The sequence below is a fragment of the Mobula birostris genome, chromosome 8 (genome assembly GCF_030028105.1).
Source record: "Mobula birostris isolate sMobBir1 chromosome 8, sMobBir1.hap1, whole genome shotgun sequence".
NCBI lineage: Eukaryota > Metazoa > Chordata > Chondrichthyes > Myliobatiformes > Myliobatidae > Mobula > Mobula birostris.
Window position 1 is genome coordinate 142481039 of NC_092377.1, and position 17790 is coordinate 142498828.

The 17790-nt window shown below is 42.8% G+C and overlaps 1 protein-coding gene across 1 annotated transcript in view; it reads left to right on the top strand.

Annotated features, from left to right (window-relative positions):
- LOC140202077 (scavenger receptor cysteine-rich domain-containing protein DMBT1-like) overlaps positions 1 to 17790 on the top strand; it is a 197903-nt gene that overhangs the window by 30713 nt on the left and 149400 nt on the right. The window lies entirely within an intron of this gene.

Below are 17790 nucleotides of genomic sequence, written 5' to 3' on the forward strand. Positions count from 1 at the left end.
CCCGCTGCTTCCACCGATTCAGGTATTTGATTTTAAAGTATTTTTTTTATTATTCCAGTTCTAATTTAGAATGATAGCAGTGATATTCCTTTGTTACAATTTGTCAAATACAAAGGTCACCCTGAATGTTTAATATATTGGCTGTAATCCTTATTGCTTCATCAATTATTTGAAGAAGAATGTTGCAAAATGCTTAAAAATAATATATCCAATTCTAGTCGAATGTTTTTGTGAGATTAACGGATGTGGACATTGGGGTCATTGTCCCATTATTAACCATTCAGAAAGGACTGTGAAAAGGTTCTAGTATTGAAACTTTGAAGAATTACCATTACACATTTGATGGAATGTTGCTGATTATTGACCGAGTAGTAATAATTGATTCATATGTGCTGCAAACTAATATTAGCTCTGATTTGAAGAAAAAATACAAGCTGTCAGTTCATTGATATGTCAATGCAGAAACATTTTCAGCTTTGGAAGTTAATATCGATGTCATATAGAGGAGTCACATATAGTTTACTCTGTGCATCAGTATTGTAATTACATGCAAACCCATCACCATATTCCAGAGACAATTGGATAATCCCTCCGTCTGCAGCTAAATCCGTGACCTGCTGATCAACAGACTGCAATCTAACCACCAATACTCCACAAGATTCGGTCCTCTGCCCCTATACTTTTCCTTTAAAATTCAAGGTCTGCGTGACCAGATTCTGCACATGGTTGTGGATGATATGATCTTAGTAGGCCATATCATGATAACAGTGAGTCAATATACAGGAAGGAGAAAAGGACGTTAGGTGGCATCGTGTATATGCAGCAAACTTTTCCACCATTGCGCACATTCCTGTTTACATCATCAATACTGAGTATGAGCCGGTGAAAGCTTTGAGTTCTAAGGAGCAAACATCAACAGCAGTGTACCATGGTCCAATCATGTGGACACCACATCTCAGAAAGGTTAACAATGCCTCTATTTCCTCATGAAATTGTAGAACACTATTTGAAAAAGATCCCCAAAACAACACAATGTACTCTTGACCCTACATTTTACTTTGTTATGATTTTGCCCTCTATTGTTTATTACTCGCATTTTCTCTGTAACTGTTACAGTTTATTCTGCATTCTATTATTGTATTTGTTTGTTGTCCTCGCCATCTAATGACGTGAGCTGTATTCGCAATGTGCAAAACACAATTATCAATGTACTGCATGTCGGTACATGTGACAACAATAAAACAATTAGAATTCGAGTTCTATAATGTTCACTTTTTCGTCAGCCTGCTCCCGTGCAGGAGGAACTGAATATTTGTTTTATATCTTTCCATCTTCTAATACTTACTCTGATTTAATTTTTGTGGCAAATATGGTGTGCTGTCTGACTGTGTTGCAAGCATATTACCCAAAATTGCTGTTTTTTCTGCTTTTTGTCGGTTGACATTGGTGGTGAATCTAGATCTTACAGGTATCTTCTGCTTTCTCCCCATTCCATACAACATGGTGAAGAATGTCATTGTTTTCACAATGTACCTTTGCCCACAAAACTGCAGTGCAGTACTTATGGGGCAACAGCAAACATAAGGACATAAGAACAATGAAATAGGAGCAGGAATAAGTCATCTGGCCCATCGACCCTGCTCCGCCATTTAATAAGATCATGGCTGACTTGGCCACGGACTCATCTCCACCTTCCTTAATTTTCAGCAAACCCTTAATTTCCCTGCTATGCTAAATGCTATGAAACCTTGTTTTAAATATATTTACTGTGGTAGCCTCCACTGCTTCATTCGGTAGATAATTCCACAGATTCACCACTCTCTGGTTGCAGCATAACCTCTATATTCTTAAGTTGAATCCCACTAGCGATGAAGCCTCACATTCCATTTGCCCTCTTGACAGTCTCTCACACCTGCGCACAAACTTTTAGTGATCTATGCACAAGCACTGCCAAGTTCCTCTGCACAGTAGCATGCTGCATTTTTTCCACTTATAATAATTTGCTCTTTCATTTTTTCTTTCCAACGTGGATGGCCTTGCAACTTACCAACATTATATTCCATCTGCCAGAACCTTGCCCACTTGCTTAACCTATCTATAGCTCTCTGCAGACTCACTGTATCTTCTGCACAATTTGCTTTTTAACTCGATTTAGTATCAACAGCCAATATGGATGCACTATACTCAGTCCCCTCTTCTAGTTCGTAGTGTATATTGTGAAAATTTGTGGGCCAATCACCGATCCCTGCAACACGCCATTCATTGCTGTTTGCCATTCATAATAACACACGTCTCCTAATTGTCTGCATTCTATTAGTTAACTAATCCTCTATCCATACAAAACAATCACCCCAAACTCTAGGCACCTTATCGAACGCCTTCTGGAAATCCAACTAAATAGCGTCCACCTGTTCCTGTCCATCCACTGCTGCCGTTATATCCTCAGAGAACTACAGTAAGTTTGCTAAACAGGACCTAACTCTGATGAAGCTATTCTGTTTCTGCCTGATGGATCCATTTCTTTCCAGATGCCTTGTTGTTTCTTCTGTAATGATTGCTTCAAGCATTTTCCAATCTACAGCTGTTCAACTAACTGGCCTATAATTACCTGCCTTTAGCCTGCATCCTTTATTGAATAATGGCATTACGTTTGCCGTCTTACAATCCGCCGGGACCCGCTAGGAATCCAGATAATTTTGGTAAATTATCACCAAAACTTCTACTGTATCTTCTGCCATTTCCAGGATGCATTCCATCAGGACAAGCGGTCTTATCTATCTTCGAGACCACAAGTCTTCTCAGCACTACCTCCTTAGTGATAGCTATTATACTGAACACCTCACCTCCAAACGCATCCGTAACTTCTGTCTTTGGCATGTTAGATATGTCCTCCATCGTGAAGACCGACAAAAATTAGTCATTCTCAGCGTCAGCCATTTTCTCATTACCCAATATCAATTTCCCCTTCTCGTCCTCCAAGGGACCTGCGTTGAGTTTAGCCACGTTATTTCTGCTTTTTATAATTATAAATTCTTTTACTGTCCGTTTTTATATTTTGTGGTAGTTTATTTTCATAACCTAGCTTCCTTTTCTTTATTGCACGATCAGTGGTTCCCAATCTTCCAGTTTCCAGTTTCCCACTACTCTTGGCTACTTTATATGTACAAGCTTTCAGTTTGATGCCTTCGTTTTTTTCATTATCCAAGGCAGGCTCTCCCTATCTTTCCTCTCCTTGCTTTTAAATGGAATATACTTTGTTAAGCACCGTGAAAAACCCAGCAACATAATTTAAGTTTGAATGCTATTCCGAGCAATATGCCATTTGTATCTTTTTCCCTTGAATAACTGGAAATCTTACACATGCTGTATGTGTACTTCAGACACATTGGCGCATTGGTGAGAGGTTGCTGTTGATCCTTGAAGTCATCGAGACTTTTTGCAATACTTGCTTGTCTCAGAGATATTTTGAAGAGTTGAAATCCAGGATTACACTGCAATGCATCGTGGAATTCACCTTGAGTTTGCTTCCAGCATGTTTACCCTGATGGGCTGTGATTTACATTTGCCAGGATAGAATGCACATGGCTTTAGGAGATAATTATGAAATTGGGCGATTGATCAAGGACATCTTTTTGCCACTTACTCTAATTAGGAGACAAATAAGATGCGCCCTGATAACACAGATGGGGATAGCTGGAACAACTTTAGACCAGCTTTCAACATAGTTTGGAAGCTCAAGTTGCCATAACCACATGCTTGCAAACAGCACACCAACCGTCCCATAACTTGCAGGAGGGGCACACGTCAGTCGATCAGATGAGGGAAAAATGGGAATTCTTCTGGCCCATATGGTGTGTTTTCCGTTGAAGCTTACTTTTGCAAGTCCATTATGTTGCTTTCCGTACTTTCAGTGCATGTCCAGTTGCAACAAAGGATGGTTGTTGTGGGTAGAGGGAGATTGGGATAGTTATGAAAATTACAAAGTCATGGGAAAACTTGGATCGGTGCATATTCTTTCAGGAATAACTTCCTCTTTTACAAAAATAAGGTATTTTTCTCTCAAAACATCCTTGGACGTTTTGTGTGCGTTTATTTCTTACTACAATGGAAATGTCACAAGCACAGAGTCAGAATTGCACAGATTCGGCAACTGCGCTCGTGAATATGCACGTGCCAGCTAATTATTTCATTATGATAGTATTTATATCCATTGTTCCGTCGTAGTTTTTGTCAAGACTAGAACCTAGAACATAGCTGTGCTTTATTATCTACATTTCCCCTAGCCTGACAAATTGGACTGTCGAGTCAGATGTCTCCGAAGACTCGCGGTGTTCATTTTATTCTTAGTTGTTCTTTTCAGCCGCAGTGTAGGCCTCATTTTCCATTTGAGTGTTTAGTTGACGGCCCTGTTTGGCCTGGCATTTATTGTTTTATTTTCCCTTTGTGATGAGAATACACATAGATTAAGATGTTAGCTGTCCTGTACTGGCACCAGGGGGATCAGCAGTTGGTCTGCCACCTATCTTCAGGAGAAAGAGAGATAAGGAAAACAATGGAGCAGCATTTGGAGATGTTAATGAAGGGACGGGAGAGTTTAACGGAAGGTGAGCTGTCTAGATCGGCTCCCCCTTTGAACCCTGAACTGTTTGAAGTGATGGACAGGTGATACCCCAGCAGGGGGATAAAAAGGGACAGATTCGCTAAGGCAGACACACACGACACCCCGAGGTAACGAGACGCTGGAAGCGGTGCGTCTCCCACAAGTCGGTGGGAAGATTTGGAGGGCTGTCACGGGACCAAGCCATAGACGCACAGGGTGGAAAGACATGATAAGCGGGAACCTGGTGTGTGTCCGCCCTTGCCTGGGTGCCAGGTTCACCGCAGAGAAACGATCGTATCTGGAAACGGAGGGGTCACGGTCGGTGACCTCAGAAGACATCACAAAGGGCTCGCCCGAAAGCTGACTGCGAAGAATATCGAAGGTCTGTGTGGAAGCCGTTTGAATATTCATTCGTTTTTGCTCTCTCTCTCCTTCCCCCCACTGTCCATCTCCCACGAAAGTGATTACGGTGAATTGAACTGAACTCAATTGAACTGAACTTTGCATCACTTTGAAACTGGTCATTTACCCCTAGATGATGATAGAGCTTGATTGATCCTGTTATCCTAATACTGTGTACCTGTGTCTTTATCATTGCTGAATTGTTGCATTTATCATCCTTTTGATTAGAGTACTGTGCTGCTTGTTTCTTTAATAAAACTTCCTTAGTTCTAGTAATCCAGACTCCAACTGAGTGACCCATTTCTGCTGGTTTGGAAACCCAGTTACAGGGTACGTAACACCTTAAAACATTGTTTGCATTAAAATTTGCGAATGATCGACCTGCTTCAGTGTCTCTCATTCCACACTTGGGGCATATCCGCACCTGGTGCATATCCACACCAGGAAAATGCAGCCACTTGTGTTTTCTCCAACGTCATAACAACCCATATTATTATTCACCTCTGGTGCTTTCCACAAAACATTTATCATCCGTCTACACTTCATATTCTACAGTTTATTTGGCATTATCTCAGAGCTTAATTTTAACTATTACACTTTGTAAATGTCAGGACTTAAGAAAAAAACGTAGGTCCAGTTTTAAACTTATCTACTGAATTTGCATTTAAGTGTTCGGTACTGTCTGCATTACCCTTGGGATCATCCTCGTGGCTGAGTTTTTTGCCCTGAAGCTGATAATAAAGATACAGTCAGCAAGAAGAGGTGAGAATCAATCCTTGTGCTTTATTTTTTTCAGAATAAAGTTTCATTTCTTGGTATAAGCAATGACTGCTCTTTTTCCCAAGTCTGCGTTATTATTGGTTACCGTACAGATGATATCCACAGCTATCTCGGAATGATAAACCTGTCATCCGTTCAGTTGTAATATATAACTGCAGTAGAACGACAATCAGGAATTATTTCTTTTTATGCAGATGTACCCTGTATTCAATCTTTCTGATTTTACTATAATCTGCCCATGTTTGCAGATATGAACAATGTCAAGGGATCGCCTAAGCTCTCGTTCACTAACAGTAGTATATAATTTATTTCCTATTTTTAATTTAAATGGCAAAGTGTTTATTCTTCAATTAGAAACTTGTAAACAAACTTGATATTCCGAACGTGCAATTCAACAGGTGCAGTGTTAAAAGGTGGAGACTCAGCCGATATCTTTTACCAAGCAATTTATGAAGAGATTGAGACTATTTCACACATCAAAAAGTTGGATAATACAGGAGATTCAGGTGTGTTTTACAAATTGTCATTGACTTCTCAAGCGATATACTGTACACTGCTTCCATCCATCCGTGGCAAGTTCATGGAACGTTTGCTTTTCCTGCACGGAGGGACGGGGACAGCTGTTGGTGGTTGCGGTTTAAACCACAGTGACAGGGGAATGGGAACAAGGGCACACATGTAGGTCGTGGAGTGGTTGCAGGAAGAAGTTGTGAAGCCACCATGCAAAGTCAGGAAATTGGAAATTTGAGCATGGTGCGACTAATATTCTCAGTCGCATACACTTAAATGCAAGAATCGTTGCAGGAAAGGCGTAAGAGCTTTGATCATGGGTGAGCATCTGGGATGGTGACATTGTAACCGTCAATGAGATGTGGTTGCAGCAGTCGTTGTCATAGAAATGTACAGCAGAGAATCAGCCCTTCAGCCCATCTAGTTCATGCCGAACCATTTAAACTGTCTTTTCCCATCTATCTGCACTGAGACACAACCCTCTATAACCTTACCATCCACGTACATATCCAATCTTATCTTAAACGCTGAAATCCTGCATGTGTTCATCACTTGCCCTGACAGATCATTTCACACATTCAGGATCCTCTGAGTGAAGACGGTTCCTTCATATTCCCCTTACATATTTTACCTTTCAAACTTAACCCAGGCCCTCTGGTTGAAGTCCGAAACTATGTGGAAAGGCCTGTTTACATTTACCCTCTCTATACCCTCACAATACTGTACAAATCTATTAAAAGTCCACTCAATATTTTACATTCCAAACGAGAACGTCCTAACCTATCCAAGTTTGCCTTACAACGCAGGGCCTCCAGTCCTGCTAAAACCCTTGTAAATTTCTCTGTACCCATTCAATCTTATTTACATATTTCCTGTAGTATATGACCACAACTGCACACCATACTTCAATTTTGGTCTCATCAAAGTCTTATGCACCTTCTACATATCTGCCCATGCACTGTACACAATACTTTGATTTATGATGGCCAATGTGCCAAAAGCTATCTGTCTGACCGTATCCACCTGTGACGCCGCATTCGATGAATGTTGTACCTGTATTCCCAGATGCCTTTGTTCTACAGCACTCCTTTATGCTCTACCGTTCACTGTGTAAGATATGCTCTGGTTGTTCCTACCGAAGTTCAACACCTCGCACGTCTGCATTTGAATTCAATCTGCCATTTGGCATCCCATTTTTCCAGCTGGGCCAGATCCCGCTGAAATTTCTGATAGCCTCCCTCGCTGCTGCTGCACCCTAATCTTGTCAACTGCAAATTTCCTGATGCAATTAACCACATTTTCATACAGATCATTGAGAGAGGTTACAAATAAGAACAGGTCCAGCACTGATCCCTGAGGCACTTTACCCGTAACAGACCTCCAGTGTGACAGCCAACCACCTTCGGCCACTCTGGCTTCTCCCACAAAGCCAATTTACCACCTTCTCTTGAATGTCGTGCGACTGAACCATCTTGACCAAACTCCTCTGTGGGACCTTGCCAAGTGACTTTCTAATTTGTTCACTGCCTTGCATTCATTGAGTTTCCTGTGAACTTCTTTGAAAATCTCTTTAAGGTAGGTTAGACTGGTCTTACCATGCACAAAGCCATAAAGACTATCCCTAATCTGCCCAAGCCTATGCTCATATATCAGGTCCCTTAGAATACCTTCCAATAACTTTCACTACTGATGTGAAGCTCGCTGGCCTATAATTTCCTGGTTTATCTTTAGAGCTTTTCTTAGCAGAGGATCAACAGTAGCTATCCTCTAACCCGGTACCTCACCTGTCTATTTAAATATCTCTGCTGGGCTCTTGCAATTTCTTAAGACCGTAAGACCATAAGACAAAGGAGCAGAAGTCGGTCATTCGGCCCATCGAGTCTGCTCCGCCACTTTATCATGAGCTAATCCATTCTCTCAGTTAGTTCCACTCCCCCGCCTTCTCACCATAACCTTTGATGCCCTGGCTACTCAGATACCTATAAATCTCTGCCTTAGATACACCCAATGACTTGGCCTCCACTGCTGCCCGTGACAACAAATTCCATACATTCACCACCCTCTGACTAAAAAAATTTCTTTGCATTTCTGTTCTGAATAGGTGCCCTTCAATCCTTAAGTCATGCCCTCTCGGTACTAGACTCCCCCATCGTGGGAAACAACTTTGCCACATCCACTCTCTCCATGCCTTTCAACATTCGAAATGTTTCGATGAGGTCTCCCCTCATTCTTCTAAACTGCAAGGAATACAGTCCAAGAGCGGACAAACTTTCCTCATATGGTAACCCTCTCATTCCCGGAATCATTCTAGTGAATCTTCTCTGGTCCCTCTCCAACGTCAGCACATCCTTTCTTAAATAAGGAGACCAAAACTGCCCACAGTACTCCAAGTGAGGTCTCACCAGTGCCTTATAGATCCTCAACATCACATCCCTGCTCCTATACGATATTCCCTAGTTATGAATGCCAACATTGCTTTCGCCTTCTTCACCACCGACTCAACCTGGAGGTTAACCTTAATGGTATCCTGTACGAGGACTCTCAAATCCCGCTGCATCTCAGAACTTTGTTTTTTTTTCCTCATTTAAATAGTTGTCTGCTTGTTTATTTCTTCTGCCAAAGTGCATAACCATACACTTTCCAACACTGTATTTCATTTGCCACTTCTTTGCCCATTCTTCCAACCTATCCAAGTCTCTCTGAAGACTCTCTGTTTCCTCAGCACTACCGGCCCCTCCACCTATCTTCATATCGTCGGCAAACTTAGCCACAAAGCCGTCTATTCTGTAGTCCAAATTGTTGATGTACAATGTAAAAAAGAAGCGGCCCCAACACGGACCCCTATGGAACACCACTGGTAACCGGCAGCCAACCAGAATAGGATCCCTTTATTCCCAATCTCTGTATCCTGCCAATCAACCAACACTCTATCCACGTATGTAACTTTCCCATAATTCCATGAGCTCTTATCTTGTTAAGTAGCCTCATGTGTGGTACCTTGTCAAAGGCCTTCTGAAAATCCAAATATACAACATCCATTGCATCTCCCTTGTCTAGCCTGCTTGTAATTTCCTCAAAAAATTGTAATAGGTTAGTCAGGCAGGATTTTCCTTGAAGCAATCCATGCTGAGTTCTACCGATCTTGTCATATGCCTTCAGGTACTCTGTAACCTCATCCTTGACAATCAACTCCAACAGCTTCCCAGCCACTGATGTCAAGCTAACAGGTCTACAATTTCCTTTTCGCTTCCTTGCCCCCTTCTTAAAAAGTGGAGTAACATTTGCAATCTTCCACTCCTCCGGAATCATGCCAGAATCTATCGACTTTTGAAAGATCATCGCAAATGCCTCTGCAATCTCCACAGCTGCTTCCTTGAGAACACGAGGGTGCATTCTGACTGATCCGGGAGATTTATCGACCTTTAACTCTTCAGTTTCCTGAGTACTTTCTCTGTCATAATTGTGACTGCGCACACTTCTCTTCCCTGCCACCCTTGAGTGTCCGGTATACTGCTGATGTCTTCCTCGGTGAAGACTGATGCAAAATACTCGTTCAGTTCCTCCATCATCTCCTTAACTCCCATTACAATTTCTCCAGCATCATTTTCCACTGGCCCTATATCTACTCTCACCCGTCTTTTACTCTTTATGTACTTGAAAAAGCTTTTAGTATCCTCTTTGATATTATTTGCTAGCTTCCTTTCATAGTTAATGTTTTCACTCTTAATGACCTTCTTAGTTTCCTTTTGTAAGCTTTTAAAGACATCCCAGTCCTCTGTCTTCCCACTAACTTTTGCTTCCTTGTATGCCCTCTCCTTTGACTTAACTTTGGCTGACTTCTCCTGTCAACCACGGTTGCATCCTTTTTCCATTCAAAAATTTCTTCTTTTTTGGAATATACCTGTCTTGCACCTTCCTCACTTCTCACATAAACTCCAGCCACTACTGCTCTGCTGTCTTTCCTGGCAGTGACCTTTTCCAGTCAACTTTGACCAGTTTCTCTTTCATGCCACTGTAATTTCCTTTACTCCACTGAAATACCAACACATCAGATTTCGGGTTCTCTTTTTCAAATTTCACAATGAACTCAATCATGTTATGATCACTGCCTCCTAAGGGTTCCTTCACCTCAATTTGCCTCCCATAGGGTCTGAGGGAACATCTTGTTAGGCTCAAGGGTGAATTCATGCTAATTTGCCTCAAGGTATCAAATAACCCAACGCAAGCTAGCTGGGAATATAAAGGAGGATAGCAAAAGTTATTTTTAGGTATGTGAAGAGAAGGATGATAGTTAAAAACAATGTTGGGCCCTTGAAGAATGAATTGGGAGAAATTGTTATGGGAAACAGAGAAATGGCAGACGAATTTCATAAGAAATTTGGATCTGTCTTCACTAGGGAAGACACAAGCAATCTCCCAGATGTATGGATGGGCCAAGGACATTGGGTAACAAAGGAACTGAAACAGATTGACATTAGGAAGGAAACGGTGATGAGTAGACTGATGGGACTGAAGGCTAACAAATCCCCAGGTCCAGATGGTCTGCATCCTAGCGTACGAAAGGAGGTGGCTCTGGAAATTGCAGATGCATTGGTGATCATTTTCCAATGTTCCTTAGATTCAGGATCAGTTCCTGAGGATTGGTGAATGGCTAATGTTATCCCACTTTTTAAGAAAGGAGGGAGGGAGAAAACAGAGAACTATTGCCCTGTTAGCCTAACATCAGTAGTGGGGAAGATGCTAGAGTCCATTATTAACGATGAAATAGCGGCAGATCTTGATAGCAGTGATAAGATTGGGTCGAGCCAGCATGGATTTACCAAGGGCAAATCATGCTTGACTAATCTATTGGAGTTTTTTGAGGATGCAACCAGGAAGATAGACGCGGGAGATCCAGTGGATGTGGTGTACCCTGACTTTCAGAAGGCATTTGATAAGGTACCACATAGGAGATTGGTGGGTAAAATCAGAGCAGACGGCATTGGGGGGAGGATATTGACATGGATACAAAACTGGTTGGCAGATAGAAAGCAAAGGGTAGCAGTGAATGGGTGATTCTCGGAATGGCAGGTGGTGACTAGTGGGGTGCCACAGGGCTCGGTATTGGGACCACAGCTGTTTACAATTTACGTCAATGATTTAGAGGAAGGCATTGTGAATAACAACAGCAAGTTTGCTGATGATACTAAGCTGGGTGGCAGTGTGACATGTGATGAGGATGTTAGGAGAATTCAAGGTGACTTGGATAGGCTGGGTGAGTGGGCAGAAACTTGGCAGATGGTGCTTCATGTGAATAAGTGTGAGGTTATTCACTTTGGGAGCAAGAACAGGAAGGCAGATTATTATCTGAACGGTGTGGAGTTAGGTAAGGGAGAAATACGAAGAGATCTAGGAGTACTTGTTCATCAGTCTCTGAACGTGAATGAGCAAGTGCAGCAGGCAGTGAAGAAGGCTAATGGAATGTTGGCCTTTATTACAAAGGGAATTCAGTACAAGAGCAAGGAAATCCTTTTGCATTTGTACAGGGCCCTGGTGAGACCACACTTGGACTATTGTGTGCAGTTTTGGTCTCCAGGGTTAAGGAAAGACATCCTGGCTGTGGAGGAGGTGCAGCGTAGGTTCACTAGGTTAATTCTTGGGATGTCCGGACTGTCTTACGCAGAGAGGTTAGAGAGACTGGGCTTGTACATGCTGGAATTAAAGAGATTGAGGGGGGATCTGATTGAGACACATAAGATTATTAAGGGATTGGACAAGGTAGAAGCAGGAAATATGTTCCAGATGCTGGGAGAGTGCAGTACCAGAGGGCATGGTTTAAGAATAAGGGGTAGGTCATTTAGGACAGAGTTGAGGAGGAACTTCTTCTCCAGAGAGTTGTGGAGGTGTGGAACGTGCTGCCTCAGAAGGCAGTGGAGACTAATTCTCTGGATGCTTTCAAGAAGGAGCTAGATAGGTATCTTATGGATAGGGAAATCAAGGGTTATGGGGACAAGGCAGGAGCCGGGTATTGATAGTAGATGATCAGTCATGATCTCAGAATGGCAGTGCAGGCTTGAAGGGCCGAATGGTCTACTTCTGCACCTATTGTCTATTGTCTATTCTCTATTGTCTATAACCCCTCCTTTGTAATCTGTATATCTTCCACAAAATCGATGCTTCTTTCCTCACTTCTATAGACTCTGTGTTCGTCTCCTTTGTAAATAAAGATGATAAAAGTCAATTTGCATCCCCTTCTCGCAATTCCTCCATCCCATCCCCTTCTCGCAATTCCTCCGTCCCATCACCTTTTCACAATTCCTCCATCCCATCCCCTTCTTGCAATTCCTCCCTCTCAGCCCCATCTCGCAATTCCTCTGTCTCCGCCGCATCTGCTCGCAGGATGAGGCTTTTCATTCCAGGACAGGGGAGATTTCCTCCTTCTTTCAAAGAAAGGGGCTTCCCTTCCTCCACTATCAACTCTGCTCTCAAACGAATCTCCCCCACTTCACATACATCTGCTCTCACTCCATCCTCCTGCCACCCCACTAGGAATAGGGTCTCCCTGGTCCTCACCTACCACCCCACCAGCCTCAGTCCAACATATTATTCTCCGTAACTTCCGCCACCTCCAAAGGGATCCCACCACTAAGCACATCTTTCCCTCCCCCGCTCTCCTTGCTTTCCGCAGGGATCGCTCCCTACGTGACTCCCTTGTCCATTCGTCCCCCCCATCCCTCCCCACTGATCTCCCTCCTGGCACTTGTCCTTGTAAGCGGAACGAGTGCTACACATGCCCTTACACTTCCTCTCTTACCACCATTCAGGGCCCCAGACAGTCCTTCCAGGTGAGGAGACACTTCACCTGTGAGTCGGCTGGGGTGATATACTGCTTCTGGTGCTCCCAATGTAGCCTTCTATATGTTGGCGAGACCCGACGCAGACTAGGAGACAGCTTTGCTGAACACCTACGCTCTGTCCGCCAGAGAAAGCAGGATCTCCCAGTGGCCACACATTTTAATTCCACATCACATTCCCATTCTGACATGTCTATCCTCCTCTACTGTAAAGATGAAGCCATGCTCAGGTTGGAGGAACAACACCTTCTATTCCGTCTGGGCAGCCTCCAACCTGATGGCATGAACATCGACTTCTCTGGCTTCCACTAGTGCCCCTCCACCCCCCGTACCCCATCCGTTGCTTATTTTTTATGCACACATTCTCTCTCTCACTCTTCTTTTTCTCCCCCTGTCCCTCTGACTATACCCCTTGCCCATCCTCTGGGTTCCCCCAACCCACTGTCTTTCTCCCCGGGCCTCCTGTCCCATGATCTGCTCGTCTCCCCTTTGCCAATCACCTGTCCAGCTCTTGGCTCCATTCTTCCCCTTCCTGCCTTCTCCTATCATTTTGTATCTCTCTCTCCCACTCCCACTTTCAAATCTCTTACTAACTCTTCCTTCAGTTAGTCCTGACGAAGGGTCTCGGCCTGAAACGTCGACTGTACCTCTTCCTAGAGATGCTGCCTGGCTTGCTGCGTTCACCAGCAACTTTGATGTGTGTTGCTTACATCTCCACGATCTCCTTTGACGTTACGCATGGATGAACAATCTTATCTTCCAGAGGGCCAATTTTGTCACTTGCAATCTTTTTTTTTTCTTAATATATCTGTTAAATTCCTGAGGATGATCTTTCACCTTGTCTGCTTGGGCAACTTCATGCCTTCTTTCAGCATGTTTTTATTTTTCAGTATTCAGTGTTCTCTTGCATATCGTACACATCATAAGTACTTAATTTGTTGTTATCTCCAATTTCCTGTGAAGCACCTCTTTTTTTTCTTAATATCCCTTAATAATGGCCTAAATATCCCTTAAAAGGGTAGGTTCCCTAGTTCCTTTATTCTGCCATTCACAGACAAACTTTGTATTCTCAAAATTTCATTTTTGACATCTTTCTAGTGACCAAGTACATCTTTGCCAGAAAACATCTTTTCGCAGTCAATACTGTCCAGGTCCTTTCTGATACACAAACTTCCGTGAGCTGTCATGTTCCTTTATTTAACAAAAGATCATGTATCACACACTCTATCACAGGGACTTCAAAGTACTGATGAAGGAAATTTTCCTGAACGTAATTGACAATCTCTATCTCTTTTAGTCATTTTAAAGTATTGGAATCTTGGTTAATCTGTGGAGAGTTAGAATCACCTACTTTAACGAACTGATGTTTCCTCCGGCATTTTCCTATGTCTGTACAATTTTGATCCTTTCAGTCCAGTCGGGTAGTCTATAACATAGTCATACATTTTCTACTTCTTAGTTCCATCAATAAGACCTCACGAGACGGGTTCTCCAATCTGTCATGACTGCACGACCGTAATATTTTCTCTGACTGGTAAAGCCAGCCCTCCTCTTCTAATTGTTCCCGCTCCAACCCATTTGACGCTATGGAAGCACAGTCCTGCCCCCTTCAACTAAGTCTAACGAATGGCTACAATACCATCATAGCACGTTCCAATCCATTGCGTGAGCTAATCTGCCTTTCCCACGATACTTCTTGCATTGAAATATGCACAAGTCAGAGAAATAGACTATGCTTGGCCTTTTGTTTTCTGACATTGTCGAAGGCTAAAGCATATCTGCCTTATGTTAATTATGTGGGCCGATCAATCCCAACTGCGTTTCGAAACACAGAACTGCACGACTCGACGCCTCAGCCAACCTGAGTGAACTTTGTCTTTTCACGCATCCGAACTGCAATTTGCCATTGTTCTTTTAAAAAAAATATAGGGACAAATATAGGAAACTGCCAGCTCAATTTCCAGGGTTCCACTGTCTTGAATGTAATTGAGCGTGAGCCATTACTCACAAGGACAATGTCGGACTGCAGAGGACATCTGCTGAGGTGTTATGTGTGGAACTGTGGAATAAGAAAGGAATGACGACTTGAAGTACAATTGTACAGACTACCCAATTGCAGGATTTAGAGGGGCACATTTCTAGATAAATCACAGGCTGTTGCATGCAACATAAGGAGTGATGACAGGTGATTTATTCTTTCCACTTATTGACTGAGATTGACATACTGTATGTTCATGAGAGCTTCCATAATCAGTACATTGAAGTCCAGGCCGGAAAGAGCACGATACTAAATCTCCTGTTAAGGAATCAGACAGTGTAAGCGGCAGAAGTGTGTGCCAGGGAAAACCTTGGGATTTTCGATCTAGTGCTCATTATGACACTAGTTTCAAGATAATTGTGGAGAAGGATATAACTGGTCCTCCAGTTCAGATTCTAAATTGGAGAAGAACCAAATTTGATGGTATCAGAAAGGATCGGACAAGTGTGGGCTGGGTCAAGCTGTTTCCTGGCAGAGGTGCATTTGGTAAGTGGAAAGCCTTCAAAAGTGAAATGCTGAGGAGTATAGCGTTTGTATGTTGCTGTCAGAATAAAAGGCGGAAATAAAAAGTTTAGGACACTTTGTTTTCAGATGAATTGAGGCCCTGGTTATGAAGAAAGACATGCATGACAGGAATAATCAGGATGGAGCAAGTGAGGTACTCGAGATATATAAGATATATGACAGAGCACACAAAAAGGAAAGCAGGAGGGCTAACAGAAGGCACGAGGTTGCTCATGTAGAAAAGTTGAAAGTGAATCCAAAGACTTCTACAGGTGTGCTAAGATCAAGGGTATAGTGAGGGACAAAATTTTTCAGAGTGTTCACATGGAACCAAGAGATATGGTGGATGTCCTTAATGTTTTTTTTTTTTTTTGCATCAGTATTTATTCCAGACATGGAAGGATTTTGCAGATATTAAACTAAGCAGACTTCAGGTCTTGCATTACATAGCAGCACGCGTTTGCTGCCTTCAGTCAACTTAGAGTCAATAAATTCCGTAGCTCTGACAGGCTCTTCCCTGAGACATCTTGGCATTCAAGATGAGTTGTTTTTTTTGAATAAGCATTGACTTCATGGGAAAAGCCATGAACTGGTCATAGGTGATTACTTCTCTGACCTGTGGTGTGACACATAGGTTGTTGTTGGGTGTGTTGCTGTTCATCATCGATATTGACGATCTCAATGATAGTTTGGGCAAATGGAATAGCAAATCTTTAGATTATTGCAAGATTGGTGTGTAGTGAACTGCGAGGAACTCTTTCAAAGCTTATAGTAATTCCTGGAGCGGATGGAAAAATGGGCTGTAAATGGTATATTGAATGAAACAGACAAATGGAAGGAGATACACTTTGGTAGGACTCACACCGTGAATGGTGGATCATCGAGCAGTGCATTATGGCAGGGGGATCCAGGAAAACAGATGCATTATTCTTTGAAATAGGTGTCACCAGTAGATTAGGTCAATAAGAAAGCTTGTTACTCACTGGACTTCATAAATCAAAGTACTAACTACAGGAAACACACATAAAAGTTGCTGGTGAACACAGCAGGCCAGGCAGCATCTCTAGGAAGAGGTGCAGTCGACATTTCAGGCCGAGACCCTTTGTCAGGACTAACTGAAGGAAGAGTGAGTAAGGGATTTGAAAGTTGGAGGGGGAGGGGGAGATCCAAAATGATAGGAGAAGACAGGAGAGGGAGGGATGGAGCCAAGAGCTGGACAGGTGATAGGCAAAAGGGATACGAGAGGATCATGGGACAGGAGGTTCGGGAAGAAAGACAAGGTGGGGGGACCCAGAGGATGGGCAAGGGGTATATTCAGAGGGACAGAAGGAGAAAAAGGAGAGTCAGAGAAAGAATGTGTGTATAAAAATAAGTAACAGATGGGGTACGAGGGGGAGGTGGGGCATTAGCGGAAGTTAGAGAAGTCAATGTTCATGCCATCAGGTTGGAGGCTACCCAGACGGAATATAAGGTGTTGTTCCTCCAACCTGAGTGTGGCTTCATCTTTACAGTAGAGGAGGCCGTAGATAGACATGTCAGAATGGGAATGGGATGTGGAATTAAAGTGTGTCATGTCAGAATGGTAATGGGATGTGGAATTAAAGTGTGTCATGTCAGAATGGGAATGGGATGTTCCCTCCAACTTTCAAATCCCTTACTCACTCTTCCTTCAGTTCCCTCCAACTTTCAAATCCCTTACTCACTCTTCCTTCAGTTCCCTCCAACTTTCAAATCCCTTACTCACTCTTCCTTCAGTTAGTCCTGACGAAAGGTCTCGGCCTGAAACGTCGACTGCACCTCTTCCTAGAGATGCTGCCTGGCCTGCTGCGTTCACCAGCAACTTTTATGTGTGTTGCTTGAATTTCCAGCATCTGCAGAATTCCTGTTGTTTGCGTTTAAACTAAGTACAGGAGATGGGATGATGTGTTGAATTTATATATGCAGTTATTGAGTCCTAATTCGGGGTATTATGTGCAGGTTTCTTCACCAACCTTCACGAAAGATGTGAAAGAGTGCAGAAACAAATTACAAAAGTAGTTTTGGACTTGAGGTATAGGATAAGGCTAAACAAGTTCGCTCTTCATTTTCTGGAGTGTTTAAGAATGAGGGAGATTTGACAGATA